The sequence below is a fragment of the Leptonychotes weddellii genome, chromosome 3, assembly GCF_054177405.1.
Source record: "Leptonychotes weddellii isolate Sample4059 chromosome 3, ASM5417740v2, whole genome shotgun sequence".
Lineage (NCBI taxonomy): Eukaryota > Metazoa > Chordata > Mammalia > Carnivora > Phocidae > Leptonychotes > Leptonychotes weddellii.
In genome coordinates this window covers 71,142,742-71,160,009 of record NC_138371.1, presented here as the reverse complement: position 1 = coordinate 71,160,009, position 17,268 = coordinate 71,142,742, and the positions used below count along the sequence as shown (strand labels likewise).

General features: G+C 39.5%; 1 long non-coding RNA gene across 1 annotated transcript in view; it reads left to right on the top strand.

Annotated features, from left to right (window-relative positions):
- Nucleotides 1-16,753, top strand: part of LOC145720798 (uncharacterized) — a 72,625-nt gene extending 55,872 nt beyond the window's left edge. The window contains exon 3 of the long non-coding RNA XR_014144007.1: nucleotides 16,735-16,753. This is a non-coding gene — a long non-coding RNA (uncharacterized LOC145720798). The remainder of the gene's footprint in view (nucleotides 1-16,734) is intronic.
- The last annotated feature ends 515 nt before the right edge of the window (nucleotides 16,754-17,268 follow it).

Genomic DNA, 17,268 nt, shown 5'->3' with positions numbered 1-17,268 from the left:
TCTCTAGTTCCCATCTAAGTAAGACCCATGTCTCATTTAACTCAAGTTTTCCTCAAAGCAGAGCCGGAGACAAAGGCTATTGTCTAAGTGTATAGCAGGAGTGAGAACAGGGGAGTGAAAGAGAGAGGAAGGGTGAGCCAACACAAGGATACATTACTGAATTGACCACAGCTATGGGAAGCTGGTTGCTTGAGCACCCTGGACTTTCTGGGAATGTTATGAAATGCATTTGGCCATCTATCCATTGGTTCCTGTGGGGCATTGGTTGAAAGAGGTTTGGCCGGCAGCTCAATGCTATATGAGGTTTAAAGGTCTCTAAACAATACTCTATTTTTAATATAGTGCAATCTTGAACAGATGAGTCTGCTGATTCCTGGGATCTCCTATACCTTTGGGCCTCTCAGCCAGAACTAAAGCTCTAGCAAGTGGGTAGAACCAAGATCCACAAGTTCCACGATCCTTATAATTACCATACCTCATTGGTCCAGTGTTAAGCCTACCACATGAGCCAGTGGGTCATCTTCCATCTGCATGTCATCCCAATCGCCAAAAGTCGTAGTCTTAGTAACTGTGATGCTCCTGCCTGTCAGTTTGTCAACACACTACCAGCAGCAGGGTGCTTGTTGCCATCTAATTGGTGAGTTGATTGAGCTCCAAGTCCACATTCTTATCCTTGGATCTCTCCCGACCAAAGCACAGTCTCGGATAAAGACTTTTATATGAATAAGGAGCAATGGAGTACTGATGAATGTTTAACAATCAGCTCTCCAGAAAAAACGTATGTGTGCATACATACATGTGCAAAAGTTTATTACACATTTTTATGGACATAAATAACGTACAGCAATCCCCCCTTATCTGTGGTTTTACTTTCTACAGTTTCAGTTACCTGCAGTCAACCATGGATGGAAGTAAACAATCCTCTTTCTGACTTATTGTCAGAGGGTTGGTAGTAGCCTAATGGTCCATCACAGTGCCCATGTCATTTACCTCACTTCCTCTCATCACGTGGACATTTTATTGTCTCCCATCATCACAAGAAGAAGGATGAGTACAGTACAATAAGATAGCTTGAGAGAGACCACAGTCTCATAACTTTTATGACAGTATATTGTTATAATTGTTCTATTTTATTATTGTTGTTTACTCTCTTACTCTGCCTAATTTATAAATTAAACTTTATCATAGGTATATATGTATAGGAAAAAACAGTATATGTAGAGTTCAGTAATATCTGCAGTTTCCGCATCCAGTGGGAGTCTTGGAGCATAGCCCCTGCAGATAAGGGAGGACTATTGTATAGGACAAAATTTCTAAATTATAATAAAATGTACAGTGCTCTTTCTGGTAAATTCCATATAGCTTATTGATTTTCACAGAATATTTTCACTGATTTTTGCTGAAGTTTTATATCCATAAGCAACCTATGTTTGTGATTGACAAGAAAGTACAGTTGCAATATGAATGTTGTTTATTTATACTAATAAGTAAAATGAAAGGGAAACTGGGAAGGTGTGTGTCAGTTTCATTCATTCATAAATTATGTGAATGACTTTTTTGCCGAATAGAATAATAGTTTAGAACACAGGGCGCCTGGGTGGCTCAGATGGTTAGGCGTCTGCCTTTGGCTCAGGTCATGATCCCAGGGTCCTGGAATCGAGTCCCGCATCAGGCTCCCTGCTCCTTGGGGAGCCTGCTTCTCCCTCTGCCTCTGCCTCTCTCTCTGTGTGTCTCTCATGAATAAATAAATAAAATCTTTAAAAAGTTTAGAACACAGTTTTATGTGCCATTCACAATGTCATTCCTAGAGACATGACACACTTCTAAGTTTAATTTACATTATTAATATTTTCTCCATCATTTCCCGAAGTCTAGACAATCAACAAAGCAATCAAATCCTAATTTGTAGCATTTGCCTATTTCTGTGATATAGATACTTCTGCTGTGGCTAATATCAAGCTACTAACATGATGTCACTGAATGTGCACTTGGGAATAGATGCAATGTTACACAGCATTACATAGTATTTCCACCAAACAGATATGATAATAAATGTCAATAACCTCAAGACACAGATAATAATAAGATGGAGTAAAATAATTAGGAATCTTGAATATTTATTACCTTTGTTTTAAAACATAATTAAATTTTAAGTTTGTATAATTTAATTTTAAATAATGCCTGTGTTTACCACCAACCGGCAAAATTCCTGAGATTTAACAATTGGCTCTTGCCTGGATGAGCCAGTCAGTGCAGCACCTCGCTGGGGTGGGGGAGTGAATCATGAAATCAGGGGGAGACAATACAAGGACACAGTACTGAGTTGACCATTGCTATAAATGACTGGGTGCCCACTCTCACAGGACTTTCTGAGAACCCTTTGAAATGCGTCTCAAATGCTTCCTGCCACCAGACTTCAGAATGAGGGAAGCGTTTACTCGGTGGCTCCCCACATGGCATTAATTCTCCCATGGTCCCGGTTGCACGTGTGTGAGTGTTCAGTGCATTCTCGAAGTCATACCACACCATGAAGCCAAGAGAAGCTCCAGGGCAGGAGCCCAGACACCACAACCTGGGCCTGGGCCTGGTAGAGGTGCCAGGGGATTGCACTTGCAGGGAACTGGCTGAAGCCTGCTCTGGAGATAATTACCACAGCAGTCACTGGAATAGAAGTGAGACCAGATGGATTTGCAGTGGCAAGAGGCAGTACTTGATTAAATCCTCTTCCTCCTGTCTCACAGCACACGGTTCCTTCCTTTTGGTTTTTCATGGCATTCATTTATGTCTGTATCTTTTTTTACGGCCATTACACCACTTGGCTGCAAATTCTCTGATGTCAGAACTATGTCTCTTTGCCCCCTGCCGTCCCCAGTGCCTGGCACTAGCACTTTTCCCCTTATAGGCGATGAATGCCTTTGTTGTAAAATAAATACAGAAATAGGAGATGACAGGCACTCTTCAATCATTGTCTAACCTCTCCCTCCCCTGCTCGCACAATTACCTTCCACCTTGATAAACAATAGCAAAATAATCAAGTGTTTGTATGTAGTAAACAATACTAAAGTTGGAGGTGATGGAAAGAGGCAGCCACATCTTTTTCCTCCTCCCTGCCCATTTTTGGGGTTTCCTACCATTAGGATCCTCTCATTAATGGGAGAGCAATGAATCTTTCTTCCCAGAGTTGGTTCTTTCTCCACTCCACTGTTCCATACCCAGAGCCACCAACATGCTCTGCCCAATAGCGGTCCATTCGCTTCCTGTCCCTCTCTCTAGAAGCACAGGAACCTTGCCAGGAGGATTGACATGACCTTCTTTTCATTTTCTTCTCTCTTTGACCAGCCTGCTCATAGAAATGAGCGACATAGTGATTTATTTCCCCACTAATGTGAATTATGATACTTCCCCCAGTGAAAAATTTTCCAGAAAGAAAAAGTGCCTATGGTTAGTTTGGGTTTTAATTGTCAAAATTTCCCATCTTCATCACAAACACCTAATGTTTGGGAGACTACTCAACATACAGCAGAAACCAATATTCATTCTGTTTCCTTTTGCCAGTGGTTCTCAAACCTCAGCCATTCCCTTGCAATTTTCACATTTTTGACATATTTAGATGCCACCAGAGCTATTACTTATTTCAGAGTTTCTTTAAATCATGTCACTTTTTGGGCGCCTGGGTGGCTCAGTTGGTTAAGCAACTGCCTTCAGCTCAGGTCATGATCCCAGGGTCCTGGGATCGAGTGCCGCATCGGGCTCCCTGCTCTGCGGGGAGCCTGCTTCTCCCTCTCCCACTCCCCCTGCTTGTGTTCCCTCTCTCGCTGTGTCTCTCTCTGTCAAATAAATAAATAAAATCTTTAAAAAAAAAAATCATGTCACTTTTTTATTTAAATAAGATTATTTAAGTGATTAATTATGTATGCCTACCATAAATAGAACTTTTTGAATCACCTGTCATAACTAGAAAGTAACCATAAAACATATTGTTATGGACAGAATGCTTGTGTCCCCCCCCCCAAATTCATTTGTTGAAGTTCTAAGCCCCATTGTGATGATCCTTGGAGGTGGGGCCTTTGGGAGGTAATTGGATTTAGATTAGGTCATGAAAGTGGAGCCCCTATTATGGGACTAGTGTTCTTAGAAGAAAAGGAATAAACCAGAGCTACTACTCTCTTGCTCACTAGAGCGCTCCCACTTGCTCGCTCTCTCTCTCTCTCTCTCCGTCCCTCCCATACAAGGAATCATCTAGAAGGGAACTTTCTGCAAGCTAGGAAGAAGGCCCTGAACTGAATCTGCCAGCACCTTCATTTCGGACTTTCCAGCCTCCAGGACTGTGAGAAATTAATGCCTGTTGTTTAAGCCATCCTGTCTATGGTATTTTGTTATAGCAGCCTGATCAGACTAAAACACATACATATAACTGAAAAGAGTTCATTAATTAAGTACCATCTTGATAAATACCTGATAAATGCCTTAAATGTGATGCCTGTTCTCTCATTGTTTAAAAAAAAAAAAGTAGATTAACAAGTGTTAGAATAAGTTTTTTAACAAGAGGAGAGAGATTTATCCCCTGATGTCAGAATGATTAAAATAGAATTTAAAAGGGGGTGAATTCCTCACAATGGCTGTCTATGCTTTGTAAAATTATATTTGGTACTCCCCCAAATTGTCTTATGCATATGTCCCAGACTTGGGGAAACCCCGGTCTACATTCTTGCCATCCATAGGGGTAGACATTTGAGGAGGCACTGCTCAGTTTTTGAATATTGGTGCTCATTTGCAAGAGAACACAACTTTATGTTTTAATCTTCTGCTTTCTTTAATGTCCATGAACCTATTGTTTGATTATCTCAGTTTTCGTGTTGGAAAGTTCCTGTGGTAAACCACAAAGAGTTCTGGGATAGGAGGGTGGGGAGGGGGTCCTGGCTTTCTTTCAGGCTGTGTAAACTGGGCAGATCCCTGATTTCCCTAGCTTCAGTTGCTCTGCCTATAAATGAAGTGTCACAATCAGTGGGAGAAATGAGGCAAAATGACGTGTAGTGGATGTAGAGATTGGGCCAACCCCATGTTCTGCCTGATATATGTCAAAGCCTTTATTTAAAATTGTTACATATACCCATGGGAAAGTGCCTTGTTGTGAAAACCACCTATCATTAGTATTGTAGCAGAAAAACTGCTAAGAATACTGAACCCAATCATTATTCCCAAACTGTGACAGGCATAGTTCTGTGAATTGATTTGAGGTGGTACACATGTACAAACTTATCTGTAATTGTAATAGTTCTGCCTCAATTTTTACAATTGCCATCCTAATTATGGAATAGAAGAAGTTTCTATTTAAAATTAACGCATTTAAGCGGTGTCTGGCTGGCTCAGTTGGTAGGGCCTGCAACTCTTGATCTTGGGACTGTGAGTTCAAGCCCCATGTTGGGTGCAGAGATTACTTAAAAAAAAATCTTAACAAAAATAAATAAATAAAATTAAGGCATTTTAGTAAAATAGGTGAGTCAGTTTATTTTTTAAAAAGATTTATTTGGGTGCTTGGGTGGCTCAGTTGGTTAAGCAGCTGCCTTCGGCTCAGGTCATGATCTCAGAGTCCTGGGATCGAGCCCCGAGTGGGGCTCTCTGCTCAGCAGGGAGTCTGCTTCTCCTTCTTCCTCTGTGCTCTCTCTCTCTCTCTCAAATAAGTAAATAAGAGGGAGAGCATGAGCAGGGGGAGGGGCAGAGGGAGAGAGAAAGACAATCCCAAGCAGGCTTCCTGCTGAGCGCGGAGCCGGACGTGGGGCTTCATCCCACGACCCTGAGATCATGACCTGAGCCAAAACCAAGAGTCGAACGCTTAACCAACTAGGCCACCAAGGTGCCCCAACAGGGGAATCGGTTTAAAAAAAACCACTACACTGATAAACGAGGCATAACATATGAATATCACCAAATCTGTGAGATGGAACTCAGGTGGCTGAAGTTTAGGAAACACCAACTCGATCTTTAAGATAGCTCTGGTCTAAAGCAGTAAAATTCTGTGCCGTAGTTTCCCCAAAAGTATTAGAGTAATTAAGAGGCTCAATTGTTTTCTAAAGATGCTGTGAAAAATAATTAAAGAATAAGGTTGCAAAGGCAGGAGGTTCATGGGAACTCTGTACTTTCTGCTCATTCTGCTGTGAACCTAAAACTACTCTTTCAAATAAAATCTATTTTAAAAGAAACAAACAAACAAAAAAACCAAGCAAAACCAAAAACCAAAAAAATGAATGGTAAAACATTTCAAACAGAAAACTTAGTAACAACTCTACTGCTGCAATTTTATGAATAACCCTTTGTTATATCGAGAGGATATGTGTTTTGACCCCTAAATATGCCATCTTAATGACTCGGGTTTTTTTAGAAGCTTTTTTTTTAAAAAAGGTTTTATTAATTTATTTGACAGAGAGAGACAGTGAGAGAAGGAATACAAGCAGGGGCAGAGGGAGAGGGAAAAGCAGGCTCTCCGGTGAGCGGGGAGCCCGATGCGGGGCTTGATCCCAGGACGCTGGGATCATGACCAGAGCCGAAGGCAGACACTTAATGACTGTGCCACCCAGGCGCCCCTTAATGATTTGTTCTTTATTGTACAATTGGAAAACTCATTCCTCTGACGTTACATTGGTAAGTAATTTATTGAGAGATTGTATTCAGTACTAAACTATTGTCTTGTGTGCTTTATACAAATCTATTCCCGTCATTGTGGCTTATGTTAGATTTTGAACCTTAAGGTGAAGAAGACCAAGCTAAGTTGCCCTTGTCTGCGCAGAACACAATCTTCTGGTGTAAATTATGATTGCAGTAACATTGTAGTATTGTTGAGGAATGATTGTGAACCTCGAGCAGGAATATATCACAGTGGTTAAACATAGAATTTTATCCAGAAACTGCAACGGTGGCAAATCATAAACCTGATGTGCGGTCATTCAACATGTCTATTTCGAGCCAGGGTACAGCTTTAGCCTTTTTTTCTAGACAGAGCTGTGCTCTTGGTTTGATATTCTGCTGGTATCATGAAAGTCTTAATGATTTTGTCTTTGAAATTGTGTCTCGTAAGCAATGTCCAGTGGGACAGTGGGGCACGCCCGCAAGCGGAGGAGACATGCACAACACATGTATCCACTGTTCCTTCGCCCTGCGTTTGCATATGGCACTCCCACTGCCCAGGGAGCACAGCATTCTGGCGGACCCACAGTGAGACTCAGAGCAAGCAGAAGGTGTTACATCCAGGACTAGTAAGCGGCGGGGTTGACAGCTGCAAGAGGCCACGCCTTCCCTTCGAACCACAGTTTGTTTCAAATGCAGAAAGAAGGTGATGGCGTTCTAACACGAAAACCAAGGAACCCTATCACATCCTCTCGCACTTGCACTCGTATTACTTCCCTGTCTTAGCCAGCCACTTACACTGTGACGACACAGAAGGAAGGGGGAAGATAAGGCAGCCCAGAGATCCTTTTCCTTTCTGCAATTCCTTACTGGGCAGTAAGGCACAGTAGAATGTTGGCAGAATGTGCCCATATCATGAAGTCAAACAGAAACAGTTGAGTTAACTTGGTGCACCTTTTCTAGGATTTTGGTAAGAACCAAATGCTTATGCATGTAGGAGCCATGAGATAAGAACTGTGTCATTTCAGTGATTCCGGGTATGAGTTAATGCTCTTAGGGTTAAAGGTGGCATTGAAAAAATACAAGTCGTAAAATTCATGCTAATAATGAAGAAAACGTTTTTACTTAGAAGAACATTAAATAGCAAATAAAAAACATCACAAGTCAAAAGAGAGACCAAAGAAAGGAAAAACTTTTCTATTTTAGTACCTTTAACACCACTCTTTTTCCTGTTTTTTGAACAAAGGTTTCCACAAATGATGTCTGCTTCCCTCTTTGCAGAGAATAGTATATAAACGCAGTCTTGGCTAAATGTAGAAAGATAGTGTAGTTTCTAAAGATACTTTTCAGCCCAGGGTGCCTGGGTGGCTCGGTCAGTTAAGGCTCCAGCTCTTGGTTTTGGCTCAGGTTTTGGCTCAGTGGTGGGATCGAGCCCACATTCGCCTCTGTACCCATTGGGGAGCCTGCTTCAGATCCTCTCTCCCTCTCCCTCCTGCTCTCACTCTCTCTCTCTCAAATAAATAAAATCTTTAAAGATATATACTTTTCAGCCCAGATATTCCTTAATTCCATGTACCTTAGGTAATTCTCAGGGATCCTTGAAGAAGCTGCTAGGCCTGCACTGCTGAATGAGACATTAGAGGCCTTCCCTGAGCATTTCTGCCTCAAGAGAAAGTTAATCACTACCCCTCTGTGTTACTACTGTGCCTCAATTTTACTGTTGTACTTAGGACAAGGTGTTATAATTAATATGTTTATAGATGTGTCTCTCGTGTTCGGTTTTGGACTTCTTGAGGAGAAAGACTTAATTTACTTATCTCTATAATCCCAGAAACCTGGCTCAGAATAGATACTCAATAACTGTTAATAAATCATTCAAATTATTTTTTAATAACTTATGTATAGAATAGATTCAGGAGTGTCTCTAGAGTTGATTATTTCAACCCTGAAATACCTGTCCATTTGTGCCAGAACAATTCTGGTCAGGTATAATACTAAAGAAACTGTTGCGCTTGGGATTTGGATTCTAGTGTCTCCAAGACCAGTCAGAGGAGAGTGGAATAGAAAAGCAAGAGCTTGTAGATTGTGGTTCTACCCATTTGCTAGAGCTTTAGATATGGCTCAGGGGCCCAAAGGTCAAGGAGATCCTAGTGCCCGGCAGCCTCATCTGTTTTCAAGCCTGCCCTATATAACAAAACAGAGCGTTGGTTAGAGATCTTTAAATCCCATGCAACATTGAGTTGCGAGTCAAACCTATTTCAAGCAAATGCCTTACATTTAGAATAGATGCTCATTTATCAAAGATTCGTTAGCTTTGTCAGAAACTTAGGCAAATCATGCACATAGTGTGACCTGCATGGGAAAATGCAAATGGAACTGGAGACGAAGATAGCTCAGAGCAATCCAAGGGCTGTGGAGAATAGTCAGGTGGCCTCACATTTTAGGGTTTTGGGACTTATAGTTGGCAACAGTCAAGAAGGCATTTTCTGAAAGCCTTGTCACCACATAGATGATATGCTTCCTGTTAGCCTCAACCCATGATGGCAGAAATAAGAGCTGAGTGAGCTCTCAGTGAAAAGGGAAGGGAAGTGGTGGGATTAGGCAGACCCTCAGATCCACATCTGAGGTAATATAGATAAAGTGAGAAAATCACATTACAATCCAAGTTACCCAGTTAAAAAACCAAATCATTATGCCTGAGTCATTTTTGGCTTGACACAGAGAAATAATTAACTCATTCTTCCACCTGTATATAGTAGAAAAGGGAGATCCTAATATTTTGCAGAGAGCTCTCTCTGATTTCTTCATGTACCTGTTTTCATGAGGCACGAATCATAACACCTTCTTGGAATCCTGTAAACAGTGGTACATATGAGCAGTAGCTCTTCTATCTCTCCCTCTTTTTCTTGTTTCCTTCCATCTCACGTCCTTAACCCAAATATATTTAGATAGATGCAATAAGCCAGGTTCATTTTTGTGAAGTAATTGTGTATATTCCTTTATGACAAAATATCTGGTTCTGACCATCATAAAAAGGAATGGCATTGGACTTGATAAATAATAAAACATCCATTGCAGCAACAATAACTTTTATTCTCAATGCTCCTTTCAAAGTAAAGGCCTTGGGCATACTAATAGGCTCAAGTCAAGCAAAGCCAAGAGAGTTCCATCGATGTAGCAGATAATTTGCCCCTGGCAAAATCCCAGGCCTGAGACCAGTGTTGACTTGGCAAGCCAACCTATATTTTTCAAGGGCTCATTAACTGTAAGTCTTTTAAAAATTGCTTGCTTAGTGTATCTTATCTCATAACCTCCAGGTATAGTCTTAAAGGCACAGCATGAGAAATGGTAGCCAATGGTAGCCATTGTTAATGGTAACACTTGGATCATCTTAATACACAGTCTGTGTGTGTGTGTGTGTGTGTGTGTGTGTGTGTGTGTGTGTTGTATGTGGGAGGAAAGGTACAGGGGAAGAGAGAAAGCCAGTCACCATCCCACTGTTCACAAATGGACCAGCTGTCTTCAGAACAGCAGTACAACAAGGAGAAACGACCAGACTTGCTCTCAGGAGACTTGGGTTCTAGTTCTACCTCTGTCACAGGATGTCAGGAAGCCTGTCAAGACCTGCCGCTTCTCTGGAACTCTGACGTAATGAAGAGTTTGAATAAAATGATGTTTGAGTTTCCACCAGCATCTAATATTCTAATAACTAATGCTAAAATTATCAGAGAGACTTAGAATTCTCTTCTTTCCTTCCCGAGTTCATCCCACTCCAATAGGAGGTTCAAATTTGCATAAGGGGGCTTCCTTTATCATTATTCCTCCTGCCTATGCTTGTTCTTGCACCCCAAACTGAGTCTTCTGATTTCTCATATATGCAGACTGGATTATAATATACTGTGTTTCTGAGCCAAGAAGCTATTTGCTGAAGCCTCTCTTCCCCAGTTCAGCCAGGCCAAGTGGAGTATGATGTACTTCTAGGTACCCAAACGTGGTGCCCAGTGCTAAGCGCTGGGCACTGTCACTGAGCTCCAAGCTGCAAGTGCCCGGCATCCTCAGCTTCTGATAATAGGCCTCTGAGTTCCTTCTCCTGACTACCAAAAGAAATTTCAAAAATTTAAGGAGAAATAGAGAAGAAACCATAAACCGTAATCCCACTACCCAGGCAACCACCCTTTTGGTATATATCTATAGTATAGATATATACTATACTATAGATAGTATGCAGAGAGCTCTCTCTGATTTCTTCTTGTAGATTGTGGTTCTACCCATTTGCTAGAGCTTTTTGGTATATATCTATAGTAAACTGTTACAGCAAGGCCCCCAAATGTGTTCATACCTCCCTGTAGGCATTGACTCGGGGCTTGGCCAATGGGACAGTAGCAAATGCATCACAAACAGAGACTTGGAAAATGCTTACGATTGTGCTTGCCCTCTCTTGCTGCCCTCAGAAGGTACTGCCACCTTGTAAATAAGCCTATGCTAACCTTCTTTTTTTTTTTTTAAAGATTTTATTTATTTATTTGACAGAGAGAGATAGAGAGTACACGTAGGCAGAGAGGCCGGCAGAGGGAGAGGGAAAAGCAGGCTCTCCACTGAGCAGGGAGCCCGGTGCGGGACTCGATCCCAGGACCCTGGGCTCATGACCTGAGCCGAAGGCAGCCGCTTAACTGACTGAGCCACCCAGGCGCCCCAGCCTATGCTAACCTTCTGAATGATAAGGGACATGTGCCTAGTTGCCCCTGTCACATCAGCCGACACTCAGCAAGTCTCCAGTAGCAGAGCTGCCTAGTTAGTAGCCCCTGAACGCAGACCCCTAAAAGGTGGACCCAATCATGACCAGCAGAATAACCACCAGTAAGCCCAGGCCAGAGCACAAACCCACTGAATCTCAAGCTAAATAAATGGTTGTTATCTAAACCAAGACGTTTTGTAGTCTGTTATGCAGCAAAAGCTAACATACAGTAATTCTTTAGTCTTTTCCTATATAATAAAGTCAAGATTATACCATATATACTATTCTATAAGCAGCTTCTTTCACATGATATTTTCCCAAATCTTTAATATTATTTTCCTTCTCATGTAAGTTCCATCAGGGTGAAGAATTATATATATCTCTTTTGTTCAATGCCGTATTTCTAGCACATAGAACATTGCCGCAAACGTAGTCAGAACTCAGTAAACATTTGTTGAATGGATGCTAGAGGACATGATTTTTTTTGGATGGTTGAATAGTGTTATACAGAGTTATCACCTTTGCCCCATTCTGAGTTCTTGCTTCTCTAAAGGTTTGGCATCTCAGTTTTCCACTAGAACTGGAATTCGGATGAGTTCTTCCTGTCGTCTAGAAACTGGGTGGATCTCTGGCCCTAAATCATGGCCAGGAGGAGGGTTTAGTTAAGCAACCTTTACAATTCTGTTCAAATAGCATGTCCTATGAGGGCTTACGTGTGCCTTATCAGGGTTTACATATTGTGTTAGAGAGATCTCTAGTATGGCAAGTGCAACATGCCACAGTGTTTCATTTATGAGTCTATTTCTTCTACTGCTTCATGAACTTCTGAGGATAAGGGTTCAGGTCCCAGACTGCTGGGACGTAATAAGCACTCGATCAGTGCCCATGGGATAAATGAACAGATTAACTTGCACATTGCAAAGGCTTCCTCTGACAGCAGCACACACATAATTTCACTCTTCTTAAATAAGAAATGCACTTTTATTACGAACAATTAATACATTAAGGATTATAATAACATTGTGAGAAAGCAGATTTATGATCTAAAAAAACCTTAAGTGGGAAATACCACCAAGGAGGACATTTCTTAAATGGTTTTAATTCCATTTGCATCTTTTTAAAGGCATGAGGAAATGAAACTAGGAAAGTGGGAAACAGAAGCAGGACATAGAAAGGGAGCCTACTGCTCCAGTTTGCAGTTTGCAATGATCCATTCTGTGCCATAGATAGGGAGACAATATGAGTTTACATATTGGTTTAAACGCAAGTAAAACATAGAGGTTAAAGCCTGAACTTAGGCTAATGGCAAATAAAGAAGGGATATTAGGTCTGCCATTGATTAGAATTCTTTTTGGGATTCTTCATTGAAGAGAAAACGCTGTGCTTTTGTAAAAACTGCCATTCTGTGAAAAACTACCTAAGAATAGGACTCGGCCAAGGAATGTTAAGACCCGCATTATTCACGCACACATACACATGTGAAATTCCAACACATTACTCTGATTGCTGTAATAAACTTAAAAGACTTTGGTTTAGATAAGAGGGGACTTTGTTATAGTAAGCGCAAACTCTTATTAATGTGTTGCAGTTCTCTCCTTTTAAAGGATATTGGTTTAAGTTCGGACTTCAACTGATATATTATTCATACACGTGAACATTTTAATATACTCACCGTATCTAAGTCTCTGCCAACAACATTGCTGGTCATTCTTCAACTATCAGAGGGCAGAGACAACATCTTTGAAACTCTCTCAGGCCACAGAAGCACCATTTACTAAAAGTCAGCTCTGGTAGGTCTTTGGTTCCAGCATAAAAACATTTTTATTATATTTTAATTATTTATTTCAGTTACTCTTTGACATACTCAGTTCAAGTAAATTGGTAATTCTACTCAAGAAATAATAAATTATATGGGTCCAGGAAACAGGAAACAAGAAAGGAAAGGAGTAGAAAAAGATTTTCGTTGTGATAAAGAGGTGAGTACGATCTTTCAATTTTTTATTCAGAAATATCGTTGGTTAGAGTGCTATTAGTACCCAGATACCAGCATTTGATCTTAGAGATTTTGATGCTGATTTCTAACTTTGTGCTCATTTTTACAAAACAACAGAACACAAAATTTTCCGTTAGCTCACTTGTAAAAAAAATTTGTCACTCAGGTTTAATATTTATTAATATTTGGTATTGTTTGCTTCAGATTTTTTTTTACATTTTTAAAAGATTGCAGTATAGTTGATACAAAATGTTACATTAGTTTCAGGTGTACAATATAGTGATTCAATAAGTCTATGCATTATGCTGTAGCTACCATCTGTCACCACGCAACACAATACAATTGACTGCATCCCCCCATGCTGTATCTTTTATCGCTGTGACTCATCTATTCCATAACTGGAAGCCTGTATCTCCTACTTCCCTTCACCCATTCTGCCCATCCCTCTATCTCCCTCCCCTCTGGCAACCATCAGCCTGTTCTTTGTACTTATGGGTCTGTTTCTGCTTTTTGTTTGTTTGTTCATAGTGTAGAAGAGTTCCTTTTTCTCTACATCATTGTCAATACTTGTTCTTTCTTGTTTTTTGATTCTAGCCTTTTTGACAGGTGTAAGTTAATACCTCACTGTGGTTTTGATTTGCATTTCCCTGATGAATATTGATGTTGAGCATCTTTTCATGTGTCTGTTAGCCATTTGCATGTCTTCTTTGGAATTTTTAATTGGATTGTTTGGTTTTATGGTGTTGAGTTGTATAAGTTCTTTATATATTTTGGATACTAATCCCTTATCAGATATATCATTTGCAAAAATCTTCTCTTATTCGGTGGCTTGCCATTGCATTTTGTTGATGGTTTCCTTTGCTATACAAAAGATTTTTATTTTGGTGTAGTCTCAGTAGTTTATTTTTGCTTTTGTTTCCTTTGCCTGAGGAGACATATCTAGAAAAAATGTTCCTAAAGTTGATATCAAAGAAATTATTGCCTATGTTTTCTTCCAGGAGTTTTATGCTTTCAGGTCTCATGTTTAGGTCTTTAATCCATTTTGAGTTTACTTTTGTGTATAGTGAAAGAAAGTGGTCCAGTTTCATCCTTTTGTATGTAGCTGTCCAGTTTTCCCAACAGCATTTGTTGAGGAGACTGTCTTTTCCCCAGTGTATATTCTTGCCTTCTTTGTCATAGATTAATTGACCATATAAGTGTGGGTGTATTTCTGGGTTCTCTATTCTGTTCCATTTGATCTATGTACCTACTTTTGTGCCAGTACTATACTATTTTGACTGTTACAGGTTTGTAGTATATCTTGAAATCTGGGGTTGTGATACCTCCAGCTTTGTTCTTCCTCAAGATTGCTTTGGTTATTTGGGGTCTTTTGTGGTTCCATACAAATTTTAGTATTATTGGTTCTAATTCTGTGAAAAATGCTGTTGGTATTTTAATAGGGCTTGCGTTGAATCTGTAGATTACTTTGGGTAGTAAGGACATTTTAATGATATTAATTCTTTTGATTAATTTCCATTTGTGTCATCTTCAATTTCTTTCATCAATGTGTATAGTTTTTAGAATACATGTCTTTCACCCCCTTGGTTAAGTTTATTTCTAGGTATTTTATTCCTTTTGACACAATTATAAATGGAACTGTTTTCTTAATTTCTCTTTCTGCTAATTCATTGTTAGTGTATATAAATGCAACAGATTTCTGGGTATTAATTTTGTATTTTGCAAAACTTTACTGAATTCATTTATCACTGCTAATAGTTTTTTTTTTTTTTTTTGGTGGAGTCTTTAGGGCTTTCTATGTGTATTATTATGTCATCTGAAATAGTGACAGTTTAACTTCTCCTTACCAATTTAGGTGACTTTTATTTCTTTTTGTTGTCTGACTGCTGTGCTTCAAGTACTGTGTTGAATAAAAGTGGTGAGAGTGGACATCCTTGTCTTGTTCCTGACCCTACGGGAAAAACTCTCAGTTTTTCACCATTGCGTATATTAGAAGTGGGTTTGTTATATATGGCCTTTATTGTTTTGAGGTATGCTTCTTCTAAACCCATTTTATTGAGAATTTTTGTCATGAACAAATATTGAATTTTGACAAATGTTTTTTCTATATCTATTGAGATGATTATATGATTTTTATCTTTCATTTTGTTAATGCAGTATATCACATTGATTTGTGAATACTAAACCATTCTTGCAACCTCAGAATAAAATCCACTCGATTGTGGTGAATGATCCTTTTAGTGTACTGTTGAATATGGCTTGTTAACATTTTGTTGGATATTTTTACATCTTTGTTCATCAGGGTTATTGGCTTATAATTTTCTTTTTTTGTATTGTCTTTGCCGGCTTTGGTATCAGGGTAATGCTGGTCTCATGGAATGTATTTGGAAGCTTCCCTTCCTCTTCTATTTTTTGGAATCGTTTGAAGAAAATAGGTGTTCACTCTTCTTTAAATGTTTGATAGAATTCACCTGTGAATCCATTGGTCCTGGACATTTTTTTTGAGAATTTTTTGATTACCAATTTAATTTAATTACTAGTAATTGGTCTGTTCAGATTTTCTATTTCTTTCTGATTCAGTTTGGGAAGATTATGTTTCTAAAAATTTGTTCACTGCTTCTAGGTTGTGCAATTTGTTGGCATATAATTTTTCATACTAGTATCTCATAATATTTTTTAATTTTTTTTTTAAGATTTTATTTATTTATTTGAGAGAGAGAGCACATGAGAGGGGGGAGGGTCAGAGGGAGAAGCAGACTCCCCGCTGAGCAGGGAGCCCGATGCGGGACTCGATCCCGGGACTCCAGGATCATGACCTGAGCCGAAGGCAGTCGCTTAACCAACTGAGTCACCCAGGCGCCCTTTTAATTTTTTTTTAAAGATTTTATTTATTTGAGAGAGGGAGAGAGAGAGAGGGAGAGCACAAGCAGGGAGAGGGGCAGAGAGAGAGGGAGAAGCAGGCTCCCTGATGAGCAGGAAGCCTGATGTGGGGCTCAATCCCAGGACTCTGGGATCATGACCTGAGCTGAAGGCAAACGCTTAACTGAAGGAATCACCCAGGTGCCCCATCTTTTTTATTTCTGTAGTGTTGGTTGTTATTTCTCTTTCATTTCTGCTTTTATTTGTGACCTCTCTCTTTTTTTCCCTGATGAGTCTGGCTAAAGGTCTATCAATTTTGTTTATTCTTTCAAAGAACCAGCTCTTCATTTTATTGATGTCTTCTATTAATTTTTACTCTATTTCATTTATTTCTGCTCTGATCTTTATGATTTCCTTTCTTCTACTAACCATGAATTTTGTTTTTTTTTCTTTTTTTTTCCTCATTCCTTTTAGGTGTAAGATCGGATTGTTTATTTGAGTTTTTCTTTTTTCTTTTTTTTTTTTAAAGTAATGCAGGGCTTGAACTCACGACCCTGAGATCAAGAACTGAGCTGAGATCAAGAGTCAGATGTTTAGCTGACTGAGCCACCCAAGTGTCCTGGGTTTTCTTATTTCTTGAGGTAAGCTTGTATTGCTATAAATTTCCCTCTTAGAACTGTTTTCACTGTATCCCAAAGATTTTGGACTGTGTTTCATTTTCATCTGTCTTCATGTTGTTGTTTATTTCCTCTTTGAGTTCTTCATTAATCCATTGGTTGTTTAGTAGCATGTTGTTTAGTCTCCACATGTTTGTGGTTTTTCTACTTTTTTTTGGTGTGTGACTGATTTCTAGTCATATCATTGTACTCAGAAAAGATGCATGGTATGATTTCAATCCTCTTAAATTTATTGAGAAATGTTTTTTGGACTAACATGTGATCTGTTTTGAAGAATGTTCCATGTGAACTTGAAAAGAATGTGTATTCTGTTGTTTTGGGGATGAATGTGATAGATAGATAGATAGATAGATAATCTGTTAAGTCCATCTGGTCTAATGTGTTGC